General features: G+C 45.6%; 1 protein-coding gene across 6 annotated transcripts in view; it reads left to right on the forward strand.

Moving 5' to 3' along the window:
• LOC140212042 (LIM domain-binding protein 3-like) overlaps positions 1-26,134 on the forward strand; it is a 178,416-nt gene that overhangs the window by 38,739 nt on the left and 113,543 nt on the right. The window lies entirely within an intron of this gene.

Raw genomic sequence — 26,134 nt, forward strand, 5'->3', positions numbered from 1 at the left:
TAGAATTTCTTGGGTTTGGCACAGTTTACAAGCTCTCTTTTAGACCCGATCAAAGGTCAAGGTATCACTTGACACTTAAGTATCAGTTTGCTTCTCCGGAGGGCTTGTTAATATTTAACAATCATCTGACCTCGCAAGAATGTGCAATGTGATAGGAGGAGTTAGCATTTTGGGATCTCAAGTAGCAGTGCATCAGGTTGGATCAAACTCGTTCCCCATCTGCCATTGCCATGAAAATGAAAGCAGAAGGCAGGAGAGTTGGTCTCTTCCTTGGCTGCTTTGCCTGCCTGCCTGCCCTGTAGAAGGATCACTTCAGCTGTCTCACCCCTACCAGAGGAGCCCATGACTCTGGAGAAATGCGGAAATTATCCAGGCAGGATTCCACATGGCGGATCAGCCAGGAATGGTGGTCCTGGCCTTGGGGCCAGCTCCTAACGAGGTGTGTCACACACCTTTGTGGCGCAGAACTTTGTCAGCCTAGAACATTTTCTGGGATTTTGGGGAAATGAGCTGATCCAGGGGTAGATGTTGGCTGACTTTCAACAGTCCTGGAGTAAGGCAGAGCGGAGTGAAACGTGTTGCTGAGAAGAGAGGTGTGAGAGTGTGTGTCTGGTGATCACATCCAAGTATCCTGTGGTGAATCTATGAGCTCTGAGCTGCTTGGCTCCCTGATCTCAGAGTGAGAAGTGGAATATAGTGTTGAACTGCATCAGCTGAGAACTCTGACACTGCACAGGCTTTGTACCATTGATTGGACATCTAGGATGGGTGACAGACTGTAATTACCTTTGGTGCAAGTGTTGCCATTTTTCTGATGACCTCCAAGTAGTGAATTATGAGCTGCAGAATTAGATACACTCACTACCCTCCCATCCATAACAAATCACAACCCTAGGCCACACACACAAACTGCTGGAGGGGCTCAGCTGAGTTCCTCCAGCATTTTGTGTGTGTTGCTTGGATTTTCAGCATCTGCAGATTTTCTCTTGTTTGTGATTTGATAACCCTAGGCCCTTTGGTTAATGGATAAATTTCAAAAAGCAGTAGAAGTGTGGACCCCTCCCTCCCTTCCCTTTCACACTTGCTGTGCCTCTTCCTCATCTCTCACTCGCTGCCTCTCTTTCTCTCCCCTCTCTTGCTCTCATAGTCGCCTCCCTCTTGCATTTATTCTCTCCCTTGTCCTGAAGGATGAAAAGTAAGTCAGGGATTTAACTGAGGCATCCAAGTCCAACTTGGAGAGGACGGGTTGGGGATTGGGGGTTGGGGGGGAGAAATTGAGTTGACCTGGGACTTCCCAACATAACATGAAATGTGTTACTCCACAGTGTTCCAGAAGTACAGGATGGGGAACACCATCATTCCCAGACTGAAACACAAGCACATAAGGGCTGTCCGTGAAAAATCTGGTTAAAATTCCAGGTGACATGGATTTGGAGACACAGGGCACAGGACAAGTGATAACATCATCATCATTACGTGCCTTGTTGTATGACGAGGGTGATCATGGTCCCATGACCGTGATTGCTCTTTGCAAATTTTTCTACAGAAGTGGTTTGCCATTGCCTTCTCCTGAGCAGTGTCTTTACAGGACAGGTGACCCCCGCCCCCCCCCCCCCCCAGCCATGATCAATACTCTTCAGAGATTCTCTGCCTGGCGTCAGTGGTCACGTAACCAGGACTTGTGATATGCACCAGCTGCTCGTACAGCCATCCACCACCTGCTCCCATGGTTTCACATGACCCTGATCGGGTGGGCGGGGGTCACATAAGTGGTATATAATGACCTAAATTAGTTGTTATCACATTTGAATTCTGCTTAGGTAGTGATGGAAAAATAGCTTTATGCTTCTGAATTTCTAGCATCTGTATTATCCCTGGAAACAGCATGAGTTACATTTCCTATCAGTAACTTGTCAAGTTGTGAGACAACAAGGAATGCTGATGAGATACAGATAATGGTGCATCTTGCTGAGTATTTCTGAAGCTGGTGAGGACACTGCAGCCACTCAGAGTTCTGGATGAGTCACCACCACCATCCCCCTCCCCCACACATCTGTCTTTCCACTGACCCTCCCCAGAAGCCCAGTCCTCTGGGTCCATTGATAGCATCGCTCATGCTTTAGCTGTGTTTCCTGTCCATCAGTGTTTAAAAGCTGTTTGGATAGGAAAGGTACAGAGGGATACAGGCCTCACCCGGGCATTTCAGATTAGCGTCGACATGAACGAGGTGGGTCAAAAGGACAGTTTCTGTGCTATGTGTTTCTATGAATCTCTGAAGCCACTTCAAACACAGATCTATTTCAGCAATGATACCTCGTGTATTGCACGTCTGCCATCAGAAATCATCCACTACTGCTCGTTGGTTTATCATTCCTACATGTACTGAAAAACTGTGTTTTGTGTACCTTCCAAACAGATCATTGCAAAATATAAGTACATGGAGGTGGTACAAAGGGAAAAGCAATAGCACAGTGCAGAATAAAGTGTTACCGTGACAGAGAAAGTGCATTGCAAGCAGACATAAGGTGCTAGGGGCCATGACAAGGTAGACTGAGCGATCAGTTCAACTTCATCATACAAGCGGTCCATTAACAGCACGATAGCACTGGGAAAGGAAATCAGAGGTCTTGCGATAAGCAAACATATCAGTTGACCAAAGGATTTGGGATGTTCTTGGTTGTGTTCCTGGGTATGGGAGTCACTGGCTAGGTTACCATTTATTGGTCCTCCATACCTACTCTTGAGAAGGTTTTTGTGACCCACTGCCTTCCTAACCCTGCTGTGCTGCTCCACTGATTTACACTCAGTGTCTGTGTGAGATAGCAATGTCAGTATGAACTTGGAGGACTTGGTTTTAAACCTTACCACATCTGATTTCAAATCAAGGACTTGTGAAGGCAACAAACTATTCTCCGATAGCAAATTTACTTTTCTACAAGATACGGCGGTGGCACAGTAGCACAGCGGTTTGTGTAACACTATTTCAGCACCAGCGACCCGTGTCCTATCCCAACATTATCTGTAAGGAGCTTGTCTATTCTCCCTGTGACCACATGGATTTCCTCCAGGTGCTCCAGTTTCACTCCGCGTTCCAAAGGTGTATGGGTTAGTGGGTTAATTGGTCACACGGGTCAGTTGGACAGCACGGACCTGTTACAATGCTATATCACTAAAAATAAAAGTTAAAAATTAAGAGCTGCAGGTTGCATGAGTGTACTTTGTTGAGGATATATTGACCTGACCCTGTGATGGTGTGAAGAGTCATCAGGCAGATTCTTGCCTGAAAGGATTATGTTATAAGAAGTTGTAAAAGTTACGTTGTTCTGTGTATAGTTTAGTATTTTTTAGTAAAAAAATTTTTTTTAATTCATAGGGATTTGACAAACCACACTGCTGGTTACCACAGTTTCATTTACTTATTACAACAAAGAAAGATGCCATTTTGCCATTAAGTCTATCTCAGTTCTTCGCATAACAATTCCCATTCCTTCTCCTTATTTATCCTTTGCTCCACAACCCCATCTCTAATGCATACCTATCAACTCCCCTTTGATTCTTTACCCACTTATATACTGTACACCAAAGGGATGCTTTACTACAGCTAACTTGCATACCAGTACATCTTTGGGATGCGGGAGGTAACTGGAGTTCCTAATGGAAGCTCATGTGCTCACAGGGAGAACATGCAGACTCTACGTGGACATCACTGGTGGTCAAGTTAGGTGTGAGAGGGGGGGCAGAAGAAAGAGATAGGTATGGTTCCAAAGAAGACAGATTTCAACTCCTGGGATAGGCTGCAGAAACTGGAAATGTTCCCCTTGGAGCAATGAAGGTTAAGAGACAATTTGGTAGCAATGGGGAGGGTCAAGTCTGGGGAGCTGTACCCTGTAGTGAAGCGGAAGAGATGGAGTGGTGGAGGAATATGAAGAAAAATTTTCTACACAGAACAGTTATGATGTAGATGTCTGAGAGAGTGGTGGAACTAGAATTAGTATGGGCCTGTAAGAGAAAGTTTGCAGGTGTAGGGTGAAGCACAGTGCACTGGTGCCCACAGGAGTATCCCAGGAGATGGATTAGGACCCCTCGTTCTGTGCCATTATCTTGGATTCATTGAGTTGGTTCCATGGCTGATCCAGGGAATCCATTTCCATCAGCTCAGAGTCTGGGAGTGCAGAACAAGTGTGGATGACTGAAGAAGACTGGGTCTCTGAGCAACAGTGCCTGGAAATGTTCCTTCACACAGACTGATGGAAGTCTGGGAGTCTCTGCTCCAAAAAGGCAGTGAAAGGAAAGGCCAGCTAAAAGCGGCTTTAAAAATCAGGCTGAGAGGATGTCCTGGGCAAGAATTACAGTACAAGGGCAGGTGGAGGGAGTCAAGGTGTGGTTCAGAAAAGATCTTCCTGGGTGCTGGGATCAGCCTGATGTGTGTGAAGCAAGTGCTGTACCTAGTGGGCCTGTCCTGTGTGTATGAAAATGTTTTGGAGAAATAATGTGGATGTTAGGGACTGCTTAGTAAAACTGCTCCAGTTCCAGATAAAGTACACGCACATACCCCCTGAACTCTCTCTCTCTCAAAAATACTCCTGAGATGTCAAACTGCCATTTCACTGACTCCTTCTCAGGGAGTGCTCTTCTGATAACTTGTCTCCAAAGCCTGTTTATTTACCTTGTAGCTCATGGTAAAAGTTGGTACCGCTAATCATCAGGAGTTTCTTTAAGTCTGCACGTTGTAAAGACTTAAACATACAAATTGGGGGGAAGAGTAGGCCACTTGACCCCTCAAGCTTCCTCTGCCAGTTAATAAGGTGGTCACTGATTTGATTTTAACCTCTGTATTCCTGCTGACCCCCTTGCTTATAGGAATCTCACTGGTACATTAAAAATATTGAAATGTCTATGCTTCCAGTGCCTTTTGAGGAAGAGAGTTCCAGGGACTCATGACTATCTAAGAAAAAAAGTTGTCTCATCTCGCATTGAAATGGGAAACCTTGTATTTTCAGACAGTGACCCCTGGTTCTAGATTCTCACTTGAGGGGAAACATCCTCCCTATATCCACCTTGTCAAGATGTCTCGTGGTGACCTTGTTTCTCTCACTCTTCTAACCTCCAGGAACACAAGCCCAGCTTGTCCAGCGTTCCCTGTAAGAAAACTGACTCATACCAGTTATCTCTTCAAACCGCTTTGAACTGCTTCCAGTGCATTTTTATATTGGAGACCGGTACTGTAAATGGTACCCCAGATGTCCTATATGACTGAGCTGAAATTTTCCTATTTTCACTTTTAGTTCCACATGAAAACCTTTCATTCCTACTTGCTCCTAGACTTTTGTGTATCATGTACTACAGCAGATAAAGTTTTATTCCCATTCAGATAAAACACATCTTTAAAAACTACATTGTTCCCGCTTGAATAAAGGTACACATTTTCCCTAAGTTACAGTTCATTTATCCATACAACTATTGACATCCCTTCCCAACTTGCTCCTGGGCTCTTCAAACGTCGTGACTACCTTAGTGTCATCAGCAAATTTAAAGACCGCACAATCGCTGCTATTACCTGTCACTTAAACACATTTTAAGAAGTTGAGGACCCAGTGCCGATAACAACTGGTGTGCCACAGTTACATCTTACCCACTGGAACAGACCCATTATGGCCACCCTTCGGCACCAGTTTCCCAGCCATGTCAGTATGTTGCATCTTCCTCTACGGACCTCTCCGGTTCCAATGGTGTGGCACCTTATCAAATGCCTGCATGGAAATCCAGTGACAGTACAACTACTGGTTCCCTTTTAACAACAACATTTATAACTAACGATAGTAGGAAGCAGTTCAGCCCATTGACTCTATGATGGCTCCCAGCACATTCCTATGCGTCCTCCACTGACTTCCCTGTAAACTGTTCTCACCCGTGCACCCTTCGACTCTGTAACCTCCTACACCAGAGGCAGTTAAGCTGGCAAACATCTTTGGGACGTGGGAGGAAATTGGATCACCCAGGGAAAACCCAGGTCGCAGGGGGAATGTGTAAATGCCACAAAGACAGCACGCGATGTTGGGGTTGAACCCAGGTCACTGGAGCTGAGAGGCAGCAGCACCACCTGCTGAGCCATTTGTTGGTAAATGAACCCAGATTGCCTTGCAGTGGAATTCCGGATTCACCCTTGCAATGTCTATAGTTAGTTCCACAATTTTATCAATTGCACAGTTAAAAATATATACAAGGCTAGAAATTTACCACTGGGCATATCATCAACCTTTGTTTCAGAAGGTTTTATGGTGACAATTACAAACTGATGCTGGTGGCTGCTTCATTTAATCACAGGTTGAATTTCCCACGTTAGTAACTCTTTTTTTGTGCAGCTCTGACACCAGCACTGGACAAAGAATGGGTGGGCATGTTGGGGTCCTTCAGGGAGAACTGAGGGACCTGCAGGGACTTCTGAAGAATGATGTATGCAGAAGGCAGCCTCCATATGTAAAGTGTGCTGATAGCAGGGAGGCTGAATGCTCTCTGTCAGTGCTCGCTCTTGGGATCCCTCTGGTTGTGAATTTAGCCAAATGGGGAACCTTCTGTGTTCCATAGGTATCTCACACCTGAAAGAGGTAGATGACAGGACCACGCCCACTCAGTGGCCACTTTATTAGGTACCTCCTGTACTTAATACTGAGTGTATGACCGTGGTCTTCTGCTGCTGTAGTCCACCCACTTCAGGGTTCAGCATGTTGCGTGTTCAGATTTGCTCCACTGTTGTGACACATGGCTATTTGAGTTATTGTCGCCTTCCTGTCAGCTTGAACCAGTCTGGCCATTCTCCTCTGATCTTGCTCATTACAAGTTGTTCTCACCCACAGACCTGCCGCTGACTAGGTTTTTTTTGTTTTAAGCACTATTCTAGAGACTGTGCATGAAAATCCCAGGAGATCAGCAGTTTCTGAAATACTCAAATCGCCCCATCTGTTACCAACAATCATTCCATGGTCCAAGTCACTTAGATCAGATTTCTTCACCAGTCTGATATTTGAACTGAACCTCTTGACCATGTCTGCATGCTTTTATGCATTGTGTTAATTCGATATTTGCGTTTTCATGAAGATGTACAGGTGTACCTAATGAAGTGGCCACTGAGTGTATAAATGGCTGCGTAATCTGGGGGTATCATCCTTAAAGGGGTACACAGACAGAGAGACCTGAGGGTTTGCACAGAAAGTGGCAGGGCAGCTCCATCACAAGCCAACACCTCTCTCCCTCCTTCAGCAGCTGTTGAAGTGTCTCGTGAAAGACAATTGTTGCTCTATTTGTGGTGACTCCTGGAAAGACATAAGGAATGCTTGCAACACAGAACATACAAATATCTGAATAGCTACCAACTTGCCTTGCAAGGTAACATACTCTACTCGAACTCTAGAATCATTATGCTACCAGTCTGAAGTTCCAAACCCTCTGACCATCTTGTAATGTTGTCTAGTGGCACACTACATAGGCACAAGTACAAGGAAATCATGGTCCCTGCTGAAAGAACCTCGGCAATTTTGATCATTGAAAGCTGCAGGTGTTTATTCCACTTTACTGTCTCCTTCATGACATATGTAGGGTGATGCTGTGAGACGTCAGAACAAGTGTGGATGAATGCTCAGAAGGAATTTCTTTCTGAATCTCAGCAGAAACACACCCATACTTGCACCTGCCCAGTGAGCCTCTCATCTGTGGTGGGTAAGTTATGAGAGGGGATTCCAGGGAATAAGATGTAGAAGTATTTGGAAAGATGGGGGTTCGGCATAGGACTAGCAGCCCCATTCCATTAAAAACCCAGTGTGGTGGAAATGCCAACAGAAGCTCCAAAGACATAATCCCTGGGAGAGGAAATTTACACCAAGAAGATGGGCCACATCTGGAGATAACCTGAAGGACTGGCCCAAGATGGAGGACTCTGTGGAGCTATTGTTAGCAGTCTATACTCCAGCGGGTGATAGGCTTGTGCAAGTAAGGCTTTTGATAAGTTCCATATAGTAGGCTGCTATGGAAAATTAGATCACATAAGATCCCAGGAGATTTAGCTAACTGGATATGAAATTGGCTTGATGGTAGGAAGCAGAGCATGCTGATGGAAGGTTGTTTTTCATTCTGGAGGCCAGTGACTAGTGGTGTTTTTGAGGATCTGTTTCAGGCCCATTACGATTTGTTATGAGTGTGTACAAGGCAGTTGGCACTGAAATAGGTTGTACCATTGAGAGTGAAGTTGATTATCAGGCTTTACAGTGGAATCTTGAGCAGCTGGGTGACTGGGCCGGAGAATGGCAATGGAGTTTAATTGAGATAAGTGTGAAGTGTTGCATTTTGGGAAGGCAAATGAGGGTTGGGCATTCACAGTGGACGGTAGGAGCTGAGGAGTGTTATATAACAGGAGATCCTAGGAATACATTCATGTTTCCATGTGAGTGGTGCTGCAGGTAGGCAAGGTGGTGAAGAAGGCTATTGGCATGCTGCCAGCTGTACAAGACATCTGTGAGGCTGCATTTGGAAACCTCTGTTCAGTTTTGGCCACCCTGCTATAGAGAAGGTGATACCAAGATGAGAATCTGGGCTAGCAAGGACCAATTGGGTTGAGAGACCTGTTTTTGTGTTGCCTGGCAATATGACTCCATCCCACAGCAATAATCACAGGTCTGTGAGCAAATTGCTCACACAAGACATTTTGACTTTAAGGAGGTGCAGTCGACTCTGAAAAGATCAGTGCTGGTCTTGCTCTCCTTTGCTTTTAAGCATTATGCAGTTTGTGGCAGTGCCTTGTTGCACAGCTCTCAAGTGCAGCAACAGTAATTTTGTTGCTCAATCTGTGCATGTCATTTAGACCTAAAAACATAAGACACCGAAGTAGTCTAAACAGCCCCTTGAACCTCCCTCACCATTCCGTAAGATCATGGCTGATCCAATCTTGGTCTCAATAACACTCTCCCACTCCCTTTCCTCACCCCTTGATATCTGTCAACTCAGCCTTGAACTTATTCTCTGACTCCATCTATGCCCCTCTCTGGGTAGAGAATTCTGAAGAATAATGTTCCTTTATGAGGATGTATTCCCCCTCTTCATCGTCTGAAATGGTTGAACCTTATTTTGAAACAACATACCCTAGTTCTGGATATCATCATTAGAGGAAATCTCTTGTCAGCATCAATCCTGCTCAGAATCCTGTATGCTTATGAGATCATGTCTCATTCTTCTAAATGCCAGTGTGTACGGGCTCAACCCACTCAATCTTTCTTCACTTTTCAAACCCTTTGTTTGAAGGAACAGCCTTATAATCCTTCCATGTCTGCATCCTGCACACACAAATCATTCCTTAAATATGAACACCAAAATTATCCTCAATATCCCAAGTATAGCTGTGGCAATTGCCATTAAAACTTCCCTAATAAACAGTGTGTCATATCCATCCCCCTTTCTCATTACATCTTGCCCTTGCTATTTCATATGCTTCAAGCTAGGGCTTCCCCAGATTCCTTTGCACGGCAACATTTTGAAGTCTCGCCCTATACAAATAATAAGCTGCTTTTTTTATTCTTCTTTCAGGAGTGGATAACCTCACAATTTTCCACGTTATATTCCATCTGCCAACTTCTTTCCTACACACGATGCTCCCCCATGGCAGGCTCTTTGAATCCTCCTCACAGAATACCAACCTAATAGTTTTTGTATGATCAACAAATTAAACAACAGAACACTTGGTCCCTTCATCCAATTCATTGGCTTAGTTATATGAATAGCTAAGATCCCAGCACCAATGGTGTTGGCGCGTGGCCAAGTGGTTAAGGCGTTGGTCTAGTGATCTGAAGGTCGCTAGTTCAAGCCTCAGCTGAGGCAGCGTGTTTTGTCCTTGAGCAAGGCACTTAGCCACACAGTGCTCTGCGACGACACTGGTGCCAAGCTGTATTGGCCCTAGTGCCCTTCCCTTGGACAATATCGGTGGCATGGAGAGGGGAGACTTGCAGCATGGGCAACTGCCAGTCTTCTGTACAACCTTGCCCAGGCCTGCGTCCTGGAAACCTTCCAAGGCGCAAATCCATAGTCTCACGAGACTAACAGATGCCTGTTTATTTATTTAAGCACCAATGGTGTTGACAGTCTTCTAATTATTGGTTGCCAATCTAAAAATCATCAATTTCTTCCAACTGTTTTCCATTAGTTGGCCATCCCCTATTGATGCCAAATGAACTTATCAAATGTTATTTAGAAGCCTACGTACACTAATTCTACTGGTTCCCCTTAATTTGCTCTGTTTATTACATTCTCACAAATCTCTAGCAAGTATGTCAAATGTTTTCCTTTTCGCTAAACCATGTTGACTCTGACTATCTTATGACAGGCTCAGGAAGAGCTTCTTCCCTGAGGCTGTGACACTGCTGAACCTCTCATCACAGCACTAAGCAGTATTGCATCCGTATTGTACTGTCTCAGTACTTTTATATTTGTGGGCTGTAGCACTTTTTTATTCACAGTTGTTTTGTAAATAAGGCTATTCTTTGCATTTCTGGTCAGATGCTAAATGCATTTCATTGGCTTTGTATCTGTGCTCGGCACAATGGCAATAAAGTTGAATCTAGATCTAAATCTAAATTTTCTTAAATGTCTGACTATTTCCTTAATACTGACCCCAGCATTTCCCTACTAATGGATATTAGACTATCTTCCCATCTCCCTTCTTACTTGAATTGTGTTCTTACTTGAATGGTTTCCAGATCCTCTGAAACCTCTTGCGTATCCATGGAATTTTGATAGGTTACATCCAGCACACCAACTTTCACTGCATCACTTCCATTAATAGCCTAGGAAACAAGCTGTCAGACCCAGAGGAGCTGTCTGTCATTGGTTTCATTAGTTTGTCTTGAACTTTGTCTCTAGTGGCAGTGATTGTTTTAAGTTCCTCCTTCAAATATTTGTAATTGGTCGTGTTTCACTGTTGTAGCTTTGTTGCTTGGTGTAGTTGTGTTTGTTGTTCTGCTGAGCATTGTGGACATGATGCTGGAATGCATGGCGACTCTTGTGGGCTGCCCCCAGCATTTCATCGGGTGTGTTGGTTGTTAACACAAACAATGCATTTCACTGTGCTCCAATGAACAAGTAATAAATCTGAATCCGAATTCGGGATTTTTTTTAGTGTCTTCTAATGTGAAGACTGATCCAGAATAATTATGTAGGCTCGCTACCATTTCTTAGAGTGACATTGTTGATTTCCCAGTCCTTTCTTTTCCTTTATCTGAACTTGTCTTGAAGTATTTTCATGCCAGGGAGAACTGAAAGCACAATATCCAACGTGATACTCAACAGGAAACTGGTAGCTACCCGTCAGAGCAGAGGGGAACTCTGCTTACTTTAAGCTTTATTGGAAAATGAGACTGACCATTTCAACTTGACGATAAAGTCAGAATACAACAGAGTAACAGGCCCCCACTTTCACTCACCTACATACTTGGAGTAATTTACAGTGGCCAGTTAACCTCCCAACCCACATGTCTCTGAGGTGTGGACAGGAATGGGAGCCACAGAGAGAGCATGCAGACTCTGGAGATCAGGATTGTACCTGGTTCTCTGAAGCTATGAGAGAGCGGCTCTACCGTTGGCACCACTGGGCTGCTCGAAAAATATCTTTGACTTTGGAGCCAAGAGGAAGCTGAGCAGCTTGCTTTTTGGTTTATTGTTCTGGCATTTGATTGAGCATTAAATCGGTCACTGTCATTGAAGTATTTTAAGAGAAGCCACTTTACTGTTTTGATTTGGAACCCTGGGAACTTTTGGTGCGCTATGCTGCAGCTACTCTGATTACTGTAGATCTACAAGAAGGGTACATGTGTCCCAGCGGTTAAATAAAAATGTTCAAGCTCAGTTTTATCTGGTTAACTCCCCCACCCCCTCACCCTTAGCAACTCCCCCTGCCCTTTAATACTCAAATCCCATGCTTCATTCTGATTTGTCCTTCCACAGCTCCCTCATTGTAACCTGTACTAAGGTAGAGTGAAAAACTTGTCTCGCATACCCTCCATACGGATCAGTCCATTACAAAAGTGTATTGAGGTAATACAGGGTAAAACAAGAGCAAAGTGCAGATGGCATGTAACCGTTACAGAGAAAGTGCAGCGCAGGTATGCAGTAAGGTGCAAGATCATAAAGAGGTAGATTGTGAGATCAAAAGTCCTTTTAAAGCATCAGGGAACCATTCAATAGTCTTGTAACAGCTGTCCTTGAGCCTGGTGGAATGTGCTTTCAGTCTTTTGTACCTTCTGCCCAAATGGGAGAGGGAAGATGAGAGAATGTCTGGTGTAGGTGGGATCTTTGATTATGCTGGCTGCTTTTTCAAAGCAGTGAGAGCTAGAGACAGAATCCATGGAGGGGAGGCTGTGCTGAGCTGTGTCCACAACTCTCCGCAGTTTCTAGTGGTCACAGGCACAGCAGTTGTTTTCCACCAGCTTTATCTCTCATATCTGACCAGGTGTTGGTCCCAGGCCTCCGAGGGTGGCTTGGTGTCAGTGTGCCCTGTCGGGAGGTGTGGGGCTGCAGGTTACTGTGCTGAAACACAAGCGGTTATCCTTGTCACTGGTGTCTTGCCTTGCCATTTTAGGCTGGGGGGGCACAATATTCATGCTGACGCCAACATCAGATGAAAGGTGCTGTACATTTGCTGAGGTGTGCTGCAGCAGAGGATAGCAGCAGACTGGCTGAGTGTCTGTCACGGCACAAAGCAGACTTCAGGGTGAACTCTGACTCACCCCACCTGTGGGTTCGTGTGCTGTCTGCCAGCATCATGCCGCCTCGACTCGGTCCTCAGTCACATTCAGAAGGCCTCTCATCCTTTTAGGTGTGTGCATGCTAACCCAGGGCGGTCTCACGGTATGCCAGCCTGCGCGGTTAGACTTGTCAGATCCCATTGTGAAATGGAATGAGCACCAGCCCTGAAAGCACTGTCACCAAACTCATCATGATCAACCTCCCACCTTCTGTTATCTCAGTGCCGCCAATGTCTGACCTTTCCATTGCATGCCTGGCTTAATAAAGCTCTCTCCTGGTGTGGTGCTGACTTTGCCAGTGACCTGGAACGCTGGAAGTCTACAGCTAAAAACCCAGTGCACAGTTTAGTTTGATTGCTGCTGGTTTTATGCTGGAGCTTTGGTTACAGAGGGGTGGGAGCAAATTATGTGGACCTGTGCAATAAGGCCTTGGCAGACCCCGAAGATGAGTGTACTGGGGGAGCAAAAGCAGTTGGTATTGAGCCACTGTTTTATCTTCTCAGACCCTTTAGATTATGAGGTATTAAAGATGTGTTTGATTGAGAGGGGGCTCATCCAATGAAAAAGTTTGATTTCCAGTGGTGGTGTGAGAGTGAGATGGGATGTATTGGTATTAGTACAAAGTATAGAGCTGGGATGTCTGTGGTAGCTATATTTATTTCTCATTTTCTTTGCAACATTTAAGGTCATTCACTCCATAAAATCCACCCTTTCTTCCATGGTTCTCTCTCACCCTCTCCCTCCCATTCCCATCTACCCTCCTTCATTTTCCCACCATTCACCCCCAATATGTGCAACTTGCTGTAGCTATTTAGCCCAACAACCTGCACGTCTTTGGGATGTGGGAGGAAACAGGAGCACCCTGAGGAAGCTGACACAGGGAGAACTTGCAAACTCCACACAGACAGCACTGGGGATCTGGACTGAGCATGGTCCTTGGAGCTAAGAGGAAGCACCTTCTGTATTGCCGTGCCACCCTAAGAGAGAAAGGCTTCAGGCACGTGGCTGGCTCATATCGTGTGAATGTTTCTGCGGTCTCCCTGGTTACTGCGTGTGGTGGGAGGTTGAAACGTATCTGTTTTTCCCAGCCTCCTACCTCCTCTGCCAGTGGCAATGGTGTCCAGTGAAGGATAAGGAGAGTGTATGTGTCACAATGTCTACAGCGAGCCACGTCAAGGGCACATGAGTAGTGAAGTGATGAACTGACACAAGAACCCAAGAGAATAGGAACAGGAATAGGCCACTCAGCCCCTCATATCAGTGCAATCATATTTGATCTACCCAAGTCTTAAAAATCTCCAGAGCCCTCAATCTTCCAATCTTCAGAAAATTATTCTACTTCCATTTTAATTACTTGTAATGATCCAGCCCCCACAATTCTCTGGGAGAGAGAATTCCAAATTTTCACTACACCTGCAAGAAAAGGTGTCTACCTACCTGAAACTTAAATGACCAACCCTTATCTTGAAATTATATCCCCTTGTTTGAGACTCGTGAAAACATTGTGACATCTACCCTATCAAGCCTTCTTAGGATCTTCAGCAACATCATCCCTCATTCTTCCCAACTCCAAAGATAATAGAGCCAAGACTGGGGACTGCAGGCATTTAACAGAACATAGAGGGAGTTAGTTCTTTTACTGAAGGTCAGGTGTTGAGGTCCCTTTGACCAGGCACAGGGCAGTGATTCTGACACCATACAGAAAGCAGCTGGACCAGGAACTGGACTTCAAATAGCTTCAAATAATTCATTGTAATTAACTGAAGTACTCTAGTTCATTTGCTTTGAAAGAATGATGGCCTCCGTTTGCAGCGTTTGATGTCTTACAGAGTAGCTTGGATCAGAACAAAGCCTTGCATCTGGTGACAATAAGCTGGGGCTTTGGAGATGCATTATCAGCACAGTTTGATACTGAACTGCATACGAAATAATAGACAACTAATCAAAGATTTGATCTGTGGGAAAGCTTTAATGAAAGATTTGATCAGTGAGAAAGTTTTAACAAAACATTTGATCAGAGAGGATGTTTTAACAAGAGTCTGAAGGAAGGAATAGAGGTTGTGCCATTTGGATGCCTGGAGCTGTGTTTTGGTGATTTGAGAGTGGATGGAACTACAGCAGAGTTGTTCTGTGCTATTGATTGGTTCTCGCTGAGAGGAATGTTATTGAAGGACTCAGCTCTTCATACATCTCCTGCAACTTCTTGGTCCCCTTTCACTGAAGTTTCATTTCCTTTTTGTGCACACTTTATTTGTAAGCCAACAGGACAAGTCTATACTGAGCAGCTCAACACTTAGTGGAGGGAAGTGTTCCAGTTCGACACGGTCAACAGGGCAGTCCTTCAGGTGAGACATAGAAACAGCTGTTTCAATCTTGTGATGTGAAGAGTCGCAGGGATGTGCTTCCAGTGCCGCAGTCAATATCCAACTTCCAATGAACACCGTCGTCATTAAGTTGCATCTGGAATTTCCAGTTGGCGGATGATTTCCCTCCACGCCGCTCTGTCCCAACACTTGTCCACAATGTCCCTAGTCTTGTCCAGCTTGGTCCAATCCTTGATGTTATCCAGCCACGTTGTTCTTTGCCCTCCTCTTCCTTTCTTTCCCTCCATCTTTCCATATAGCAAGTCCGACAAGATGTTATCTCTCTGTGTAACGTGCCCACAATAAGCAACTTTTAACTTCATGATCTCCAATGAACACTACCTAACAAATAATCTGAGTCTTTTGTGCGAGCAAATTAGGTGTTGCCTCTGTGGACTCAGTGCCCCCTTTGTGAAAAACGCAGTGAACTTCCACTCAATAGGAGAAACTATGATCTTCTCCCTTTCAGGTTTACCATCCAGCATCCCAGGCACCAGTACTTTATTTTTATTTACAGATACAGTATGGTCATAGGCCCTTCCATCCCAGTGAGCTCACACCACCCAATTACACCTGTGTGGCCAGTTAATCTACTAACCTGTGCCTGTTTTGGAATGCGGCTAGAAACTGGAGCACCGGGAGAAAATCCGTGACCACAGGGAGAATGTACTAGCTCCTTACAGACAGTGGTAGAATTGAACTCGAGTCGCTGACACTGTAATGGCATTACGCTAACTGCTACACTACCATGCCACACCAGTGGTCCACTAATGCAGTACTATGGAGTTGTACTCACTCTTTTCCCTATGGATCTGGCTTCCGGATGAGGTCCCAGGTTTACCGGCCATGTCCTTGAGATCCACACTGCACTCGTTTGCCGTCATAGTCTCCTGCAACTAAGCTGTCTGATTTATCTTGTGGCTCAACACATCCATTAGAGGTCGAGCTGTTGACTGCATCTGGTGGGAATCTGCATTCCAAAGGGTCTCTAAATCTAGAGACCTGAAATAAAAATAGAAAATGCTCAGCAGGTCAGGCAGCATCTGTGAAGAAAGACACGATTAATGTGTCAGGTTGATGGTCTTTCATTAAAAGGATGTCAGTTTCCTTTTTCTAACCCCACATGGTGACAGATAGGTGGAGTGAACTACCTGGCTATTGGAAAGCCCATTGACCTGAATGCACTGATGTCATTGGGTTAACGAGCTGTCTGGTCTCAGTTGGTCAGAGGTGAGGGTGCTTCTGAAGAAAGCACAATTTTAGTATTGGCTCCATTGGGTTAGCCAGTGTTGGGTGAGAGCAGAATGCAGAGCTTCATTCTCCGTGGAAGTCCTGCCTATACCTGTAGCAGAGATTTCTGATAAAAGTAGGATTGTTTCTGTGAGTGGAGGTTGATTGCACAGCATGAAATGTCAATCCCGTTTACTGTCATGGAAGCAAATGATTTACCCAATCATCTTCACCTGGTCAAGATCGGTGGTGTCTCCATAAGCAGCTCTGATGGAAGGAACAGATTTCAGCATACAATGGGGAACAGTTGTCTCTGTATTGACAAGTGTCCAGATATCACAGAACCATAGGGAGATACAGTTGGGGAAACAAGGCCTTTGGCCCATTGAGTCTGCTTAAACTCCTTAGGGCATCATCTTGGCCACTTACTTTCCTCCATAGATGTGTCACTCCAATTTCCATCTTATTTTCTCCACAATTACATCAACTGCCCCAGATTCTACCACTTACCCATGTCAGAAACAGGGTTACAGTATCAGGCAGCATCTGTGGAGAGGAATAAACAGTCAATGTTTCAGGCCAAGACCCTTCATCTTATTAATTCCATGGGGTCCGAACACATCTGGCAAGATCAGCGCTTATTCCTCGTCCTTAACCGTCCTTCGGAGTGTGTTCGAAAGGGAGTTGTAGGATTTAGACGAAAGACAATGAAGGACTGGAGGGATTTTTCCAAGTCAGGATGGACCCCCCCACTCTGGTGACTTGGAGGGGAACCTGCAGGTGATGGTGCTGTCATTTGTCTGCTGCCCCTCATCCTTCTGTGTAGTAGAGGTGAAGGCTTTCGGGAAACTGGGTGGGTAACGGCTGTGTCTTTTGGTACATGCTGCGGTGGTGACTGGACCAATGAAGGGGGAAATGAGTAATTAACGTGATCAAAGGGTACCAGTTAGGGAAGTGCTTTGTCCTGAACATGGTAAGTTACTTCATTAGTTGGAGTCACAGTTATTCAGACACTTGGAGAGAATTCCATCGCACTCCTGTCGCATGTCTTATAGAAAATGGAATGGCTTTGTGGTGTCAGGATTCCTAATTTCCAATGCTCTTGGAGCCCTGAATATTAATCTGGCCGGTCCAGGCAGTCCTGATTCAAAGTTTTGGCCCGATGAGTTGCTCCATCAGATTGTTCCTTGCTTCAGATTCCAGCATTTACAGCCCCTTGTATCCCCAATCAAGTTCCTGGTTGATGGTGGCACCCAGGATATTGATAATAAGGCCATGGCGCTAGTAATGCCATTGAATATCATCTGCAGGTGTTTAGACCTCTCTTGTTGGAGAGAGCCATTGCCAACTCTGTGGTTACCACTACTTTGCCCATACCAGGTCTTGCTGCAAGCAGATGTGAGAAGCAGTGAATGGAATCAATCATTCCATATCAGCAGAAACATCCATTTTAACTTTGACAGAGTAGCTGCTGATGGCTGGGCCTGGGATACTGACCTGTAACATTCTAATAGTGATGTCCTAGGCTGGCATAGTTGGCATTCAACAACCTGAGCCATCTTCCCGCGAGTAATGCTTAATCCCAGGCTTTTGAGAAATTTTTTTCTTGATGCCCAGAGATTCAACTTGAGCCTTGATGTCTCACTGGGTCAAATACCACCTTCATGTCAGACCTGGCAGCTCCTACCTCACTTTATGAGTTCACCTACTTGATTCCTGCTTGCACCAAGTCCGTGATGGGGTCTGGAGTTGAGTTGACTTGGTGAAACATACACTGAGGAATGGTGGGCAAGTTAGAGGCAAATGCCATTTAGTGGTACTATTGACAGTGCATTCTATCACTTCATGACTTTCCTGGCAGCAGAGATAAGGGTGATGCAGTGGTGTGAATCAAGGTAAGGGAACATTCTCCACAGATACTATATTTATTTCCATCCCTTTTTACCAACAAATGTTTTGAATTAAACCAAAGGAAGTTCTTAATCCAGCCACATTAGCAATGGTTGATGTTGTGGTATTTTAACATCCAGGTCTACCAACAGCTCAGGTAGATGAAGTTCAAATGTTTTCCACTTCTCAGTATCACACTGTCTGAAAGAGTTGTATTGACCACCACAACAGGAAAGTAGGTTTGCGAAGTGGATGGAGATTTGAGGGTGCAGGTCTGAAAAAATACAAAACATGCTCACACCATCTGGTGCGAAGGCAGTGAATTCTGTGCTTTGTCAGTGCCTAACTTCAGGCCCTCCTGGCCCAACAGTCACGCACCGCCCAATTACACCCATGTGACCAATTAACTTACTAACCTGTACGTCTTTGGAATATGGGAGGAAACTGGAGCACCCAGAGGAACCCACATGGTCACAGAAATAACGTACAAATTCCGAACAAGCAGTGGTGGGAATTGAACCTCAATCACTGGTGCTGTAACGCGTTTTGCTAGCTGCTATACTGGTGTGTCTCCTTATGTGTTTGTAGTTGTTGCTTTTTGCTGTGGAACTATCCTCAGTGGTGATCCACAGGATCAGACAGCACAGAAAGAGGCCCTTCAACCCAGCTGAACCATACCAGGCAACATTCACATCTAAGCTTGTCCCATTTCAAGACCATAAGATATAGGAGCAGAAGTAGGCCATTTGGCCCATCGAGTCTGCTGTGCCATTCAATCATGGGTTGATCCGATTCTTCCAGTCATCCCCACTTCCCTGCTTTCACCCCATACCCTTTAATGCCCTGGCTAATCAAGAACCTATCTCTCTTCCTTAAATACACCCAATGACTTGGCCTCTATGGCCGTTTGTGGCAACAAATTCCACCTATTTACCACCCTCTGACTAAAGTAATTTCTCCACATCTGAGTTCTAAAAGGACGTCCTTCACTTTTGCCTGCATTTGGGCCATATCCCTCTAAACTGTTTCTATCCATGTACCTGCCCAAGTGGTGTTTTAATGTTATTAATGTACCTGCCTCAGCTAATTCCTTTGGCAGCTATAATTGCATAAACTGAGTGACCTTGGGATGAAAAACTTGCCTTTAAGGCTCCTCTTTACAGCCCTGTCCTCTCATCTGAATCCTGTGCCTTTGAATCCCCAACCCTGGGAAAAAGACTGTGCATTCACTACATGCCCCTCATGATTTCATACACCTTTAAGATTTCCCTTCATTCAGTGAAACCTCTCTCCATAAGTCAATCCTTGAGTCCCACAAGTCCTCTGCATTCTTTGTAGCTTAAAAGCATCTTCCTTATAGCAGAATGACCAAACCTGAACACAGTGTTCCTGAAGAGACTTTACAAGTGTCTTGTATGGCTGCAGCATAACATCCCAACTTCTAAGCTCAGTGCCCTGACTGATAAAGGTCAGGGTGCCAAAAGCTTTCTTTGCCGCCTTTTCTACCCGCAAAACCAACATCAGGAAGCCATGTACTTCTAGTTTCCTCTGTTAAACAACACTCCCCAGGGCCCTACCGATCACCGAGAAAGGCCTACCCTAATTTGTCTTCCTATAACGCAACACCTCAGACTCTTCCGTATTAAACTCCATTTGCCATTCCTTGGCCCACTTACCAAGATGACCAAGATCCCACTGGTAATCATCTTCGTTGTAATGATAGAACCTATTTTATTGTCATCTGCATTCTTACTAGCCATGCCTTGTAGATTTGTGTCCAACCCATTGATATAGATGCCAAACAGCAAACGGCCCAGAACTGACCCCAGGGGAACACCACTCATCATGCGCCTCCAGAATAAAAAAAACACCTTTCACAATTACCCTGTTTCTTACCATCAAGACAATTTCACATCCAGGATACCACGTGAAGTAACTTTCTATCGCAGCCACAGGGAGAATGTACAGACTCCTCCTTACAAACAGCAGGGGAGTTGAATGCTGTAATAGAGTTATGCTAGCTGCTACACTACAGTGTTGTCCCAAATTCTAGAACTAGATTTAAGTTTCTGACAGTTTTGTCATATGAGGAGATGCAAAGTCCTCTCCAGAGGTCATTGACATTTGTAGTATTTCTCTGAGTGTAGGGCCAGGTAGATACAGGGGGTGGTATTTTCCCTGGCTGGGATCTCCAGAAATGTGTCACAAACTCATGGTGAGGAGTTGAGGACTGGCATGAAAAGAAATTTATTCATCCAGAGGGAGGTGAATATTCAGAATTTGCTACATATGAGAACTGTTGAGGCTCAGTTACTAAATGCACTCAGAACAGAAATCAATGTAGTTTTGGGTAAGTGATATCAAAAAGTCTGCAGTGGATACCATCTCCCTGGCCCTACGCTCATCGCAAAGACACTGATGTTGAATTTATGACTACAGCTCTACGTTCAATGCTATACCTCCAAGCAACCTCCGAGACCTGGGAGTCAACACCTCATTCTCTAATCCTGTACTCCCATGACTGCATAGCCAGATTTTGCTCGAACTTCATCTACAAGTTTGCAGATGGTACTACAGTAGGCGGCCGGATCTCAAATAACGATGAGTCGGAGTAAATGAAGGACATAAAGATCTTAGTAACATGGTGTCATGATAACAAGCTTTCCCTTATTGCCAGCAAAACAAAACAGCTGGTTGTTGACTTCAGGAAGAGGATGGTGTACATGGTTCTATCTTCACCTACAATACTAACGTTGAAAGGGTTGACCACCCCTGGGTACATGGTTCTATCTTCATCAACGATGCTAACGTTGAGAGGGTTGAGAATTTCAAGCTCCTGAGAGCGAACATCAGCCAATAGACTGTCCTGGTCTAACCACACGGACACCACAGCCAAGAAAGCTCACCAATGCCTCTCCTTCCTCAGGAGTCATGTCCCTGTCAACCCTTACCAATGTTTACCAATGCCCCATAGAAAGCCTCCTATCCGAACGCATCATGGCAGAAAGTACAAAACCCTCAAGGCGTATACCCCCGGGCTCAAGGACAGCTTGTACTCAACCATTATAAGGTTATTGAATGGTGGCCTAGTTTGATAAGATAGACTCTTGACCTCACAATCCACCTCATTATTATCTTGAACCTTATTGTCTACTGTAGCTGTTACACTTTACTCTGCACTCAGTTATTGCTGTGGTTTGTTCTACCACATTGCACTGAGTAATGATTTGATCTGTGTGAACAGTGTGCAAGTCAAGTTTTTCACGTTACCTCAGTACATGGGACAATAATAAAGCAATTCCAATTCCAGTGTAGGAAGGTGGCACAGTGGTAGATGATTAGCTGTTGTCATATTGAATAATGGAGCCAGTATGAGGGGCTGAATGGCCCATTCCTGCTCCTGCTTCTTGTATTCTAATGTTCTTAACCTAATCTTAGAGTCTTAGGCCCACTGCATCCACGTGAACCTTTTTTGCCCATCTATGCTAGTCCCATTTGCCCCCACTAGGATTGTATCCTTCTGTCCAAGTGCTGGTCTAAATGCCCTTACACATACAGATTGTGTCCAATTCTACCATCACCTGTGGCATCACATTCTAAATACCAACTACTCCCCGTGTAAAATAAATCATCCCTCAAATCCTTTTAAAACTCCTCACTCTTATCTTAAACCCATGCCTTCTTGTTTTTGTATCCCTGTCATGGGAAATAAGATTCTGACTGCCTAGCCTAATAATGCCCCTTATGATTTTATATGGCTCTATCAGGCCTCCTTCACTCCAGGGAAGATGAGCCCAGCCTGCACAATCTCTGCCCATGAATAAAGTTTGTAAAGGGTTAAGAAATCCAGCCTGAGTTATCCTTCTGAACCCCCTTGAGGCTGTGAATGAAGAAGGTTCTCCTCAATTTCTCAGCCTCATTGCTCATTCCAAGTGACTTGAGAATGGCAAAACATATTGGAGAGACAGCCCTACAGGCTTGAATCCTGTTTAAGAGTACATGCTACGTGTCCAGGAGTGACTGCAGTTTAATCACGGAGCCTCCATAGCTGAATTCTTGGGATGACTTGGCCTGTGGTTCCCCAGAACAGAATGTACTTATTTCAGTCGGTGTGGAGGTTTTATTTTGATCTCTCTTCGATCGGCCCCATGGGAGGAGGCTGCGTGTTTGTCCACGTTGCTCCAAGCCTGGCCGACGCCCACCAAAGGCAAGTGTCCGTCAGGCAGGGCCAGTCTGATGAGCACATACAGCTGCAGGGGCCTTTGTTTCACCGACACACGTTGCTGTGAGCACACTGGCTCAGTCAGCAATATGCTTTTCGCTTAATAAGGAGTCCGGCTCAATTTACTTCATGCAGTGCTGTGGCAGCCGTGGATGGGAATCTTAGAAATGCTCTGGATGCATTTGCTCATATTATGTGTCTGATTATTTTGGCTTATGTGGTCGATGTAAATGCAGGGTCCAGAGACAGGGAGCACTGTGCTCAGCACTTGTAATCGTAGGTAGGAAACAGGCCCTTTGGCCCAACTGATCCATGCTAACCATGGCATCTTCTCTGCCTGCATTTGGGGCATAACCTTCCAAAAGTCTCTGAAGATCTACCCTGGGCCCAACATATTGGTACTATTACAAGGAAGGCACAACAGCAACTATATTTCATAAAGAGTTTGAGGAGACTTGGTATGTCACCGAACACGAGCAAATTTTTACAGATGTACTGTGGAGAATGTTCGAACTGGTTGCATCACCATTTAGTATGGAGGGGCCACTGCACAGGATTGGAAAAAGCTGCAGAAAGTTGCAATCTCAGCCAGCTCCATCGTGGGCACTGGCCTTCCCAGCATTGAGGACACCTTCAAAAGGCGATGCCTCAAAAAGGCTGCATCCATCACTAAGGACCCCCATCACCCAGGACTGACCCTCCCTCAGCAATCTCTGCCTCCACACTGACAGGGGTTACCATGGCAATCAAAAGTAGGAAGTTCTGCAGATTAACCCCCCCCACCACCCCAGTGGCTTAAAGGAGATGACAAGCCCAAGGAGGTGATAGGTGCCATTCTGATGTTAAATATTGCTCAAGCATTGCTTGGGGAATGAGGAGAATTTGCTTCTACCCCAGTCTTTTGGTAACTGATGGGGCAGTGTCTGCTGAAGATGGGTTTGATGAGGCCGTGGCTGCCCCATTGTATGCTGCCTTGTCATAGAGTGGAGCAGCCTGGAGAAAAGGCCATTGTGGCCTCCATTTGCTGCTGTTCAGAGACTTCCTCAGTGCCTTCACCAAGTGCTTTCCCATTCAGATCGGAGGTCAGGGTCTCCTAAGAGCGAATGGGGAGTGGGAGGTTTGGGCAAGGTGGATAGTGTGAAGTCAAAACTCCTCAGTGTGTTTCTGAATGGCTGTAGGTTGCTGCTGCTGTTACTGGATCGATTGTGAAAATGTGGCAAGTGCGCATGTGGCCGGTTGATCACGCGGTGGATTGATTTGGTCTCCCTGTGCAGAAGGCCCTCTCTTTTTGCACAGGCTTTCGAGTGCGCACGTCCTTGTCTCGGCTGGCCTGGTGCTTTGCTCCCACACTGTAAGTTGCCCAGTGTGTACCCTGGTTCACATGATTCAGTAAAAACATTTAATCCTACAACATTTTTGCTCCGTGCATACGTAACAGGAGTGAACTGATGGAGGATTGCGCGGAATTGATGCAGTGGGGGAAACCTCCTTTCAGCCCATCGAGTCTGTACCTCAAGCACCCAGCTGCTCTAATCGCTTTTTATTCTCCTCACAGCCCCATCAACTGCCCCCTGATTCTACCACTCACCTACCGTAAATATCAACGGTCAATGAGCCTAGCAGCCTATGTCCAACCATCAGTTTGCCACGTTCGATCTAGAGAGCACTGGATATGAACTGGAAATTGGGTGGTATCGTTTGTCTGCCTTCAGGGTGCACAGATGAAGTATGGGGCAGGAGAGTCATCTCCTGTGCAATGTACCCCTTTCCCATCTGATTTAGTCTTTTTCTCTGTGACCTTTGCACTGATTGAACCTGCCTTGGTGCAGTTCAGTGCAGGATGACCAGTTTTACCAAATGACAAGGTGGAATCTCTGCTGTGCTACATAAGAGAAGGTTGTGAGGTTGAGTCGCTCCGTTGTAGGTAGCTATGGTCATAAGCAGGTCTCACTGTCTGGTTGTACAACAGGCATGGCCGCACTTCAGCCCAACAGTGCTGATCTTTGGTCACCGGGTGCGGAGAGGGGTGGGTCAGATGGGGGAAATCTTCTAGTCAGCTTGCTCCTGGACCTGGACTAGGGAGCCACTCAAGGACCCAGGTGGAAGATAGCCGAGGGTCCTGCCAGAGCTGATTGCCTGCCCCTCTTCCAGAGTTAAATCTATGCCTGTGTGTCCCGTGGGAAGGAGCACATGGCATCCATGGGTACATTAGGGGGCTTTCCAAGACCACAGGGGCTCTAGTGCATTCTGGATAGAGATGACTGTGTTGCAGTTTGAAGCTGTTGACTGTAAATAGCTTACCCCATGGAATACTGTGGCATTGTAATGGTGTGAATCATCATATAAACCTCCTTTGGAAAAGGAGGGAAAAATGTCCAGGGGTGGTCTGTGAGAGATTGAGCCCACTACAGGCAGTAAGGTTTCAAACTTAACTGGCAATAACGGTGCAAAGCTGGGAGCGAGAAGGGGCAACGAGGTCCTCAGAATACATCAGGCCTGACTTCCTGATGTTTGTGGTGAGCAAATGGGGCAGTTGCTGCCTCCCAGCTCCAATGCCCTGGGTTCGATGTTGCTTGCGTGATGCTTGCCTGTTTTCCCCGTGACTGCATGGGCGTCTTTCTGTTTCCTCCCACATCGCGGAGCTGTGCAGTTAGGTGGGTTTTCTAGCCACTGTGTGGCGCCCCTGCTAGTGTAGGTGAGTGGTAGAATTTGGGAAGTTGATTGGGAGAATAAAACGGGATTAGTAGTGAACTTGTGTGAGTGAGTGGTTGATGGTCAGCACAGCCTCGGTGAGCTGAGGGGCCAGTTCCCAAGCCGTATCTCTCTGTGTCACAGGGAAGGTTCTGCCAGTGCTAGTCACAGTCAAGTGGGTACACTGAGACAACAGGCAGGTCATCAGTTGAGACAAGCACCACCTCAACGAGGGACGTGAGCTGTTGCTGGAGGATGAACAAAATGGGAGGAACTTATTCCTTTAGTAATACCTGCCAGTCAGACCTCCCCATGCACAGCAGTGTCACTACTCGATTCTGTGGCATTGGGGTGGGTCATTTACATGAAGTGATGGCATCCAGCCTGGAGAGTCCAAACCTTGTTGAGAGCCGGACATGCTGTTGGGATCTGTATGAGCTTGAGTTGACTGGGAGATACTGGGGAGGCAATGTCTGTCGGCGCTGGGCACTGGAACATGTATCAGCATCAGCAGGGACAATGGTTGAAGTTTCTAGGGCAGGTTCTTCTCCTACTCAGTAGCATTGACCTCAGAGTCTGCAATCACAGCCCCAGTCTATGCATTATCATAGCTTTCTGAATAATTCTTCTGTTTTTTCTCTTTTTTTTACAGTCTTTCTTTTCAGTGCGGAGCAGTTCCTGATTCATCTTTTGTCTGAGATGTTTCAAAAACTACACAAAGACAGGTTGTTGGATAGTCTCCTATACCCTGTGTTCTTTGCAACTTTGGGGTGACATTTATCCGGTGTGTGTCCCCAGGCTTTGAGCCATCATGCTCTGCTATCCCCTGCTCCTGTAATTCCTCAACTTAAAAAAACGTTCTCAAAAACAGACTTTCACTATAGCACTGTTAACATTTTGGGGAAGCTGTCTTTGACCAGCTGAGAGAGGGCAAGTTCAAAGGAGTGTACAGGGCACGT

This window comes from Mobula birostris, chromosome 18, assembly GCF_030028105.1.
Source record: "Mobula birostris isolate sMobBir1 chromosome 18, sMobBir1.hap1, whole genome shotgun sequence".
In the NCBI taxonomy this organism is placed as follows: domain Eukaryota; kingdom Metazoa; phylum Chordata; class Chondrichthyes; order Myliobatiformes; family Myliobatidae; genus Mobula; species Mobula birostris.